Below are 10,431 nucleotides of genomic sequence, written 5' to 3'. Positions count from 1 at the left end.
GACCCAACAATAAGATCGCGTCTGAGTATGAGAAGAAAGCCTGGGAAAGTCTTTTAAGCCAGGCATGTTCAGGTGAAGTTCACAAAATATAACCACCTGTAAATTTGAGTTTTTTCTAGAGGTGCAAAATAGAAATGTAACTGGAAATCTGGAAAGTGAAGTGGGCAAACTTTTAAAGAAAACAAATGCCTGAGAATTAAAGGGAAGTCTCTTCAAGATAAAGGTGCTGAACACAGCGATGTGGTTTTCACAGTTTCGTCATCTTGTAGGCTATATCTGAGACGGGTTCATGTCTCACTCCTACTGAGAATGTAGGATGCGGTGTCTTTAAATGTTGGTTGACCCAGACTTAAATGAGATTATATATATAGTTTTTTGTTACGCTTTTCTTTATGGTTTGTATCATGAGAAAATGCATGCGGGTGCTGCTTCTCTTTTTTTGTTACTTCTCTCATTTTATCGAGAAGTAAAGTAGCACACCATGACTGTCCTCCTCTCCGACAGTAGTCTGTGTCTGACTGCAGCTACACACAGTGCCATACGTGTCTTCCTCCATGAAACATGACGAAAAACACCCACAAGCAATGAGCATGGGCTCTGTGTGCCTCTCATACCCCACCCCCTGTCTTTCTCCGTATTCAGTCATCTAAGTAATAAATAGAATTTAAACATAAATAGAAAACAAGTAGTGAGTGCAGTCCATGCAAAGCTTAAGCAAACTGAAAAAATAAATAAAGAATGACTGTCACTGAGACTCAAGCCTTATCATTTATGTTAAAGAGCTGTTTAAAAGCATTATGTCATTCATGAACATCACATCTATAATATTTGGTCAAATTAACTTTTAGACTGTAAGACCTTTGGATATCCTTCCAGAAGCTTAACACAATAGTTTGCTGGTATGTTGAACCCTAGAAGTGGTGTAAATGAGGGGGGCTCATAAGCTGCCTTGCTTGCATGCGCCTTTTCAGCTCACAGGTGATTGAATTCAAGGCTTTGTGATGGTCACTAATTTGCTATGTGCCCAAGCTTTTTCCTCCTACCTGACATCTTAAATTTCACGGTGCAGTTCGGTAAAGGACCCAAGTGCAGAAACTGACAGTGGCAAAGTTGTTTAATAATGGGCAAGAATGAGAACTTATTGAGGGAAATCACAAGAATAGCTGGTCATAAAGCACAGGCAGAGAAATGGACCAGGTAATGGAAGCATCCAGTAATAAATAAATAAAACCCAGGAACTTAAATACTGAGGCACGGGTAGAAAATGACAAGGAACCAGAAGAGCTAATCGTCTGAGATGTGGAAAAAACTGTGGCAGATTGAAAGCAGGGAAACTGAGGGAGGGAGACAAACATAGAAAGCTGAACTAAGACACAAATTAATGTCTAATGCAATGCCAAGGACAAAGAACATGAAAATTCAGCCAAAAACCGGTTGTGATTTAAAAGATTTAATGGGGGAGTTGAGGAGAGTCAATGGCCATGAACCTTAGATTAGATTTTATTTAAGGATACAAAATAGAAATGTAACTGGAAACATTAACCAAGGGAAGTGGGCAAACGTTTAAAAAAACAAATGCCTGAAAATTAAAGGGAAGTCTCTTTAAGATAAAAGTGCTGAACACAGTGATGTGGTTTTCACAGTTTGGTCATCTTGTAGGCTATATCTGAATCGGGTGATGGTGGCACATAGGTTAGGGAGTTTGTCTTGCAATTGGCAGGTTGCCAGTTCAATCCCCTGCACTGACTGTCTCTGTCGTGTCCTTGGGCAAGACACTTCACCCGCATTGCCTGCTGGTGGTGGTCAGAGGGCCCAGTGGCGCCGGTGCATGGCAGCCTCGCCTCTGTCAGTCTGCCCCAGGGCAGCTGTAGCTACTAACATAGCTCACCACTGTCAGGGTGTGAATGACTGAACTGTAGTGTGAAGTGCTTTAGAGGTCATCAAGACTAGTTAAAGCGCTATACAAGCCATTTAGATCCTTATTTTGATTCCCACTAAGAGACAAATTAAGTCTCAGTCTCTAAACATGAACAATTCATTCAGCAGTACCTCAGTGTTTAGCCTTACCTGAGAAAAGTTAGATGACAAAAGCTACCATAGTTCGATCTGTGGGAAATGACAGGGGCTGCAGCTGAAAATGGATTTCACATTGCATGAGAAATGAGTAACACTGCTCTGGGTCTCCTTTAAAGATCTCAGGAGATATGGTTCATGGGCTGAGTTGACCTGAGGATGAACAGGAAGGTTAACTGGAAGAACCTAGTTAGTTGCCTGAGCACCAGATGAAGCAGACATGCCTTGGAGTAAATTATTAGTCCCAGTAATTAATTCTCAAGCCAAGCCCACACCAGCTCACCGCTCCTGTGTCAGCAATGGGTCCATAATGGGCAGATAATTATGTAATGCCAAGGACTGAGAACCTGGAAATTCAGCCAAAAACAGGGAGCCATTTAAAAGGTTTATTGAAATAAATCTACTGGTGGGAAACAGGAATCTGCCATGAGCATTCACAGGAACAACTGCTAAAGGAGGGTACAGGTTGGTGGCTTTCTCAATGAGAAATAGAGAACTCAAGATTAAAGCCACTCACCTTCTCAGAATACGGGAGAGAGCAATGGATCTGATCAGTTGTCCCAGGATCTCCGTTTGGTTTTGGAGAGGGACTATCAAATAGGTGAAGTTATCACAGCAGATAGTGTTAAATACTGCACTGACTTCTTTAAATTCAGAAAAAAACACCTTTAAGTTCACAAGAGGGAAAAAGGGCTGAGGCTGGAGGGAGATCTGTGATATAGGCAAAGGTCATACCCAATAAGGCGAACGAGTGCAGAAAAAAACATAATAATAAGGTCCATGTCCAGAAATCAGATCTGTATCTGGATGAATTTCCTGGTCCTCTTTCTCACCATAGTTGATTGTGCTGCATTTGGATCTACCAATTGGTCAGAGAAATGCATCAGAATGTATGGCTTCCCTAAAGACATCAAAAAAAGAAGAAAATGGTCTGGTCAGCAGGAGCAACCTCGCCATCACTAGAGGTCAGAAAAATTACAGGCTATAGGCTTCTAAAGGACATGGTATCTTTCTCCCTGACATCACAGCCCAGCAAAGAAGACAGCAACGCATTAAGGGGGAACTAGGTGTTTTAAGATAAGTTTTTGACATGCTCAGACTAAAGGTTAACAGTCTAACAGACATGGAAAGAGAATGTGTGCTAACACTGGATAAAACCGCAATCACACGAACCGTGGAGTGGCCCAGAGGAACAGGGAAGATTTTTGGGAATGTGACAATGCCTGGGCATACAGCCAGTAGTGGTTTTTGGTATGGGTGAACAGGGCAACCACCCGGGGCGGCATTTTTCAATGATGCATAGTGGGCAGCACGAGCAGTTTAAAAAACCTAAAAGCGATTTCCCATTATCTATCATATCACTGTGGGAGGAATTGGCAGCCCTTGCAGCTGCAGGCGCCCTGCTTGCTGTGAGAAGATGCTGCAGTCCTGCACACTGAAAGGCTGGACGCTAAATGAGACGAGGAAAGGCCATGGGGAAGAACTGTTCACCTCTGGTTCTCTCAAATGCATCAGGCAACGGGGTTGCAGGGGATCCACTCTACAGTGCGTGGTGATGCGTGGGCGTGAAGCCGCCCTGGGGCCGCAGGTGGCACAGTACAACATCAGGCTGAGTCAATCTGGTATTATGCAAGATACAGACGACCCCTCATAATTAAAAACACACGTATTGCTGTTCCTGTATGATACAAGAGCAGCAACACACGTGTTTTTATGTCGGCAGTAAGTACAAGATGGAGACAAGTGGCAGCTTACCATTTTAGTGGAAATTCCTCTAACGTGGCTAATTACAAGCCAAACATCCTCACAATCATTGAGAGAGCAGCTTCCATTGGACTTTTTGTGGTAAACATCACTACTGACCTGGGCAGTGCTAATTGACCTATGTAGCAGGCTTTTGGAGTGGACCACAACAAAACACATGTCCAACACCAGACAAAAGGCTGTTCTTCAGGGCAGATGTCCCAAAGCTGGTGAATTTGAAGGGTACTTTTGCTCATGGACAGACATTTGTCCACAAATGTTCAGCAGACATTCTATTCAAGCCAGGAAAATTTTCAGTATCATCCATTTGCCATACATGTCTTGACATTCTTGTCAACATTAATTTATAGTGGTGATCTGATCACATCTTTGAAGATAAAGTAAAACTGCAAAATGCAAGTCCTGACAAAAATGTTCAAGGTGTATCTGAACCTGTGTTGATTGACTGTCTAGATGGTATTAAAACATTGAAGACTGCCAAGGCTAAATCATTGATGAAATATAAGATCAGTTTATTCCACTATCCATACAAGAGATCGCGTAATCAGTAAAACTTTCATTAAAACAAAATGGTACAGAGGATAAATTTTAATTCAATGGCTTTAGGATTAAGACATACTCAAAAAATAAAATAAAATCAAGGAAAACATCAGCAATTTACACGGCCTTGCTTAAAGGTATAGTGGACAATCTTCTTTTCCGGTTTGAGTTCCAGTAGGATCATCTTATCTATTGGTTATCCCACATGTCAGTCATTGAGACGCGCTCCTCAATGTGCATGCTCGTTCCTTGCTTGTAATGATTCCTGTCTGTTCCTGCCGGTGACTCTGCTTCTGCAGTTTGGTGACGTCACTCCCCGCTCCTTGAGATTTACCAGCAGGATTCGTTTTCTTTGGTAACGCACTTTCAGACCCACGCCTCTATGTTTCACAACACACTGCTTCCTGAGAAAATAATACTATACAAACATCTTAAAGCTACGTCACTAGATATCTTCCAGGACGTTTAAGCTTGGCCACAATAGATCTTATAAATTAGCTATGGTCTAATCATACCAATTAGTTAAAGTGACTTAATGAAAACAATGTTAGTGTTGTGGAGTGGCCATCACAAACCTGTGATCTCTGTCCCACAAAAATTTAGTTTGCTAAAAAATGTAGGGGAGATAAAGGCAGCCGACAAACGTAACTGAGTTGCAGCAGTTTTAACAGGTGGAAAAGCCAAAATTCCAGAAACCTTTTGCGCAATCACAGAGAATGCTAAATAAATTTAAATGAATGCTAACTTCTGCATTTGAAGAGATAAAAAAAAATTAAAACATTGTCCCTTATTGCTTTGGAATTTACATTATAAAAATATATTTTGACATAAAAAAGAGCATATAATGAACATTTTCCCATCTGCTACCGTCTTATGAACAAGGACACTGTCTCTCTCCCCCGTTCAGGACTTACAAGCTTCTGCGTTACATTAACGCACAGTCTACTGAATGTATATTATTTCTGTATATATATTGATTTTATTCAATTTTTTTTTTTTATTGTATTCTTATTTCTGTCTGCACCATCATCGCCAAGTCAAATTCCTTGTATGTGCAAACCTACTTGGCGATTAAACTTGATTGTGATTCTGATTCTAAACTGCTTTTACTACAGTGCATTGTCATTATTTTGCCACTAGGTGGCGGCTGTGTACAGGATTAAACCCAAACCTGCAACGCAAACAGTTTGAGTTTGAACGTCCATAAACAATGAACATCAGTAATTACTCAAATTCACCTATCTGTTTTTAAAATTCCTTTGGATTGTGGCATTGATGTGTTGCTTTGAGAGATCTTTTAAGATCTACCCTACATTCATGTTAGGTAGATTTTATTCACGTGATTTCTTTAGCCTATAGGTCTGCAAGTGATCAGGTTTGTGTATGGCTGGGGAAATTTAACCAAAAAGTGGTTGATCACAGTTAATTCATTATTGAGCTATTGCTTTCTCACATACAGCTAGATTAGGTTGTGTATCATTGCTTTAATGGGGGAGTGGTGGCCTAGTGGTTAGAGCAGCGCGCTTGCATTCTGAAAAGGCAGTTCAATCTCTGCAGACTGCCACCATGGGTCCTTGAGCAAGACCCTTAGCCCCACATTGCTCCCCCAGCACCACTCTGTAGGTAGCCCACTGCTCCCTAAGGGATGGGTTAAACGCAGAGATACATTTTCCCTCTGTGGGATTTATAATATATATATAAATGAAAATCATGTATAAATGAAATCATGATTTGAAAGCTCTACCTCATGTTTACTCAGGTTGTTTATGTCTGACAATAAATGTATTTTATGATCTGAAACACAAAAGTGTGGAAAAACAAAAAAGAAAAAAACTGGCAAAATCTTTAAGGAGCCAAATACTTTTTACTGCCCTTTTGGAAAAGTAGAAAATCAACAAAAAACGAAAATGGCATTGAATCAAGTAGTTACAGAGCTCATGTACTGTGAATGGAATTTAAGGAGTAAATAGGGAGGAAAAAAAACATAATGTGAAAAAACTTAGGATTATAGCAATTTGATCCCTTCTTTTGGCCTTACACATGTGTAAATTGGATCCCTTCTTTTGGCCTTACACATGTGTAAATTGGATCCCTATTACACCAACCTCTGAGATTCAGTGAGAGAAATGTACATATGTAGAAATATAGTCAAGGCAGACAAAATACTACAAGAATACCATGTACTTGGATCATTCTATCTCTTGACTGGACAGCTGCTAATAATCGTCTCAGTTCATCTGAGTTGATGACAACTTGTCCCAAAGTGGTTTGTCATATCTTTTAGGATTTTGTATGATTTAAAACTGTGTATTCACTCTGCTTTAGCACTCTGGGATTTATGAACATAAAAGGCTGCAAACCTACAGTGTGCTCTGCATGGAGAGATTAAAGACATGACCTAGTTTTATAGTGGACCAGGACTAAAAGCGGACTTCTGCCCTTGGCAAAATGCACAAGAGATTATCAATAATAATCCAAAATGCCAAAGCTGAATTGGGTATCTTTAAAACAGGTGCTTGTACAAATGGAAGGATTCAATGCCGAGACCAGCACGGTTCAAACGATTTGAAGTTTCTCTTTCTGTGTTGGTTAAATCTTGTTCGGCCAGGTAGATACTTCAATGTATTGTTCAATGTGTGTTTGCATAAAGAAGACTAGGAAACACAGGGTTTAAAATTAAGTTAGTTGCTCATAAAATCCATTTACCAACTACAAACCAGAAAGAGCATCACTTTTACATTAACACACCGTATTATGGTAAATATGGCATTCATTGTAGAATAAAAAAGCGTTCTTTAAAGTGTGTGATTAGGATTATTTTTCTTTGGGAATCTTGTAATCTAAAGTGTTTTTTCATGTCTCAGAGATCAACTGCTTAGTGGTAGTTTACATGATTACTAAAAGTTTTTTTTTATGCCCTCGTGTTCTGGAGACACACGCATAACTTTGAGCCAAACTAGAACAACTTGCAGCTCTTCTTGTTAACATGGCTTTCTGATGAGCAGCCAGATTTATTTTGTATATTTGCATTTTGTATTTTGGAACACGCTCCAAAATACAAACAGATAATGTAATCTTGCACGGCAAACCAAAATGAAGTAAACATCATCTTGAGCATTTTCTGTGGTAGAATCTCCCATATGATTTTTTTTTAAAGCAAGAAACTTTTCTTACAGATCTGGTTGAGCTCTGTAAAAGCATGTATCTTTGTTTCATTTCTGTACTTGTTAAATTCTTAATTGTACAATGTCAGGGACATCAAGAGCAAGTTTAGACCTGTGTGCCATGTAGAGTTTATTGCTTATAGTCTCACAAATGGGATTTTGGGAAGTTCTACAAAATCATCTAGGCAAGGCAAGGCAAATTTATTTGTATAACACATTTCAGTACAAGGACAACACAAAGTCCTTTACATGATTAAAACGTAGGAAATTAAAAACAGAATAAAAGCAAGTAAAAAACTGTTGGAGTAAAATGGATGAATGTTAAAATAAAATAAAACATAGGAAAATGGAAACCAAAAATAAATATTAATGCTTTTAAAAATTGTTGGACGACAAAGTTAAACTAATGATGTTTCTGTAAACAGTTTAACTAGAACATTCAAAGGCAATCCTAAACAAATAGCTTTTTAACCTTGATTAAAAGGAATTTGGGCTTTCAGCACTTTTACAGTTTTCTGGAAGTTTGTTCCAGATCAGTGGAGCATAGAAACTAAATGCTGCTTCTCCATGTTTGGTTCTGGTTCTGGGTATGCAGAGTAGATTTGAGTCAGAAGACCTGAGTGGTCTGGAGGATTGATACACTGATAACAAGTCTGTGATGTTATTTGGTGCTAAGCCATTCAGGGATTTATAAACTAACAAAAGTGCAAAAGAAATATCATTATGTACGCACTCTGTGCATACAAAATGACAAATAAAGTTGTCTAAGTCTAAGTATTTTAAAGTCTATTCTCTGAGATACAGGGAGCCAGTGTAAGGACTTTAGGACTGGGGTGATGTGCTCTACTTTCTTAGTCTTAGTGAGGACGCCAGCAGCTCCAGCTTTGTAACTGACTTTTAGGCAGACCTGTAAGGACACCGTTGCAGTAATCAATTAAACTAAAAATAAACGCATGGATGAGTTTTTCCAGATCCTGCTGGGACATTAGGCCTTTAAACCTGGAAATATTTTTTCAGGTGACAGATGTCCGACCTAACGCTCTTTATGTGTCTCTGAAGGTTAAGGTCTGAGTCCATCACGACATTTCGGCTCTGATTTGTGGTTTCTAGCTGTAGTAACTGAAGCTGTGTTGTAACTCTTGATCGATCCTACCTTGGACCAAAGATTATTATTTCAGTTTTGTTTTTATTCAGCTGAAGAAAATGATGGCACATCCATGTTCTATGCATCTAGCAAATGCTCTAATAGGTTTATGGTCTCCTGGTGACATTCGAATATATAGTTGTGTGTCATCTGCATAGTTATGGAAACTGATCTTGTTTTTGTTGTAATTGAGCTAAGGAGAGCATGTAGACCAACTAATGTTAATTGAAAACTACATTGAAATTTGTAAAATTGCTAAATGTTGTAATTGGTAGTGAGCTTATATAGTGGCAAATCTAATGGCCAAAAATTTGATATATATTTTATTTTAACAAACATGTGGCTCATCCTCCAGATATGGTGTAGCTTTAAGCAATATGTAGGCACAATATGGAACTTGATGTTTTGATCTGAAATTGATTCACAGATCAAGCTGAGCTGATTGATGTTGTTGCCCATCTCTGCTGATAAAAACACATGATAATGGATAATTTTCTTATTGTGGTGCCTTCATGAAGACTCAAGGACAGTAGATCACCTTATGGATATGTTAGTTCAATTCAACTTGTTTCATTTTATTTATTTATTCCTCTTTTTTGCTACCCTTTTGTCCTTATTTTATCACTTCTATCAGGATGTAAACATTTGCGGTTCTCAACGTTTTTACAGTTAAGGCCAAAATTATTCATACCCTGGCATCTTTATTCTAAAGTAATCTCTTAATTTCACAAATATGTTTGCTCTGAAGGGAAGCAATGTTTTGGAGTGGCTCAACCCACCTCTGCTAAAGAATCTGCAGAGAGTCAAGATTGGGGTGATGGCAAGGAGGCTTTCCAACCTTAAGGACTTGGACAAGGTGTAAGCTATTTTTGACATGTCTCTTGTGGGAAAGAAAATCATTTTAAATTCAAATATGCGATGGATGTGAATTATTTGGTGCTCAGCTGTACAGTGTCCTTTTCATTAACACAACTGTTTTTTATAATAAAAAAAAAATCCCCTCAAACCGCTGTAAACCCATTTATGTACATTTTGTTCCTCTTTATTAATTTCATTTTTCATTGTAAGCATTTTATATTATCCTCATTGTGTATAAAAAGTGCTCTCCAAATAAAGACTGACTGATCTGTTCGGATCCCAACTCTCCGCATTTTCTCAGTTGTTGACATGTGAGGGGAAAATCCCATTACTATGCTTGCTTCCTCCGCTGCTGGTTTTGATTTCTTGATATTTGTTTGCATCTATGGTGCTTCTAAACCTTTTAAAGTTAGCGCATCCTTTCGAACAGGGCTGAAGTGGCCCATCTGGTGAATCATCACACGAGCTAGTGGATGAGCACAAATCCTTCAGCAAACACTGCATCGAGGGAGAGACAGGGTTAGCCAATCTCTATCACAGACATTAATCTAAATCTAGTGTTTCACATGTAGCCATATGCTGTAAAGATAAATATCACTCTTACGTTTCTTTTCAGGCCAATGTAATGACTTTGTCACCAAGAGGACAAGAGATCAGCATGTGCTCCACTGATTCGAGTCCCGGGATTAGAAACTAAGAAGATGACTAAAGACGAGCAGAGACCTTTCATTTAAACATATATTTAATCTCTTCCTTGAAATGACATTACACATACATATGTATGCCTGTTTATTGTCAAATGGTATATTTGTCACCCATTTTTTTCTTTCACTTTTATCATTGTCAAAGTTATGATTGTCACAGAGTTTAATAAACAGCTGGAAGAAA

At 38.8% G+C, this 10,431-nt stretch overlaps 1 long non-coding RNA gene across 1 annotated transcript; it reads left to right on the top strand.

The window, feature by feature from the left end:
• The first annotated feature begins 9,748 nt into the window (after window positions 1-9,748).
• On the top strand, window positions 9,749-10,431 carry LOC118557131. Its single transcript, XR_004927629.1, has 2 exons — window positions 9,749-10,062; window positions 10,160-10,431. It is a non-coding gene; the product is annotated as an uncharacterized LOC118557131 (long non-coding RNA).

The sequence above is a fragment of the Fundulus heteroclitus genome, chromosome 22, assembly GCF_011125445.2.
Source record: "Fundulus heteroclitus isolate FHET01 chromosome 22, MU-UCD_Fhet_4.1, whole genome shotgun sequence".
NCBI lineage: Eukaryota > Metazoa > Chordata > Actinopteri > Cyprinodontiformes > Fundulidae > Fundulus > Fundulus heteroclitus.
This window is presented reverse-complemented; position numbering and strand designations above follow the sequence as displayed.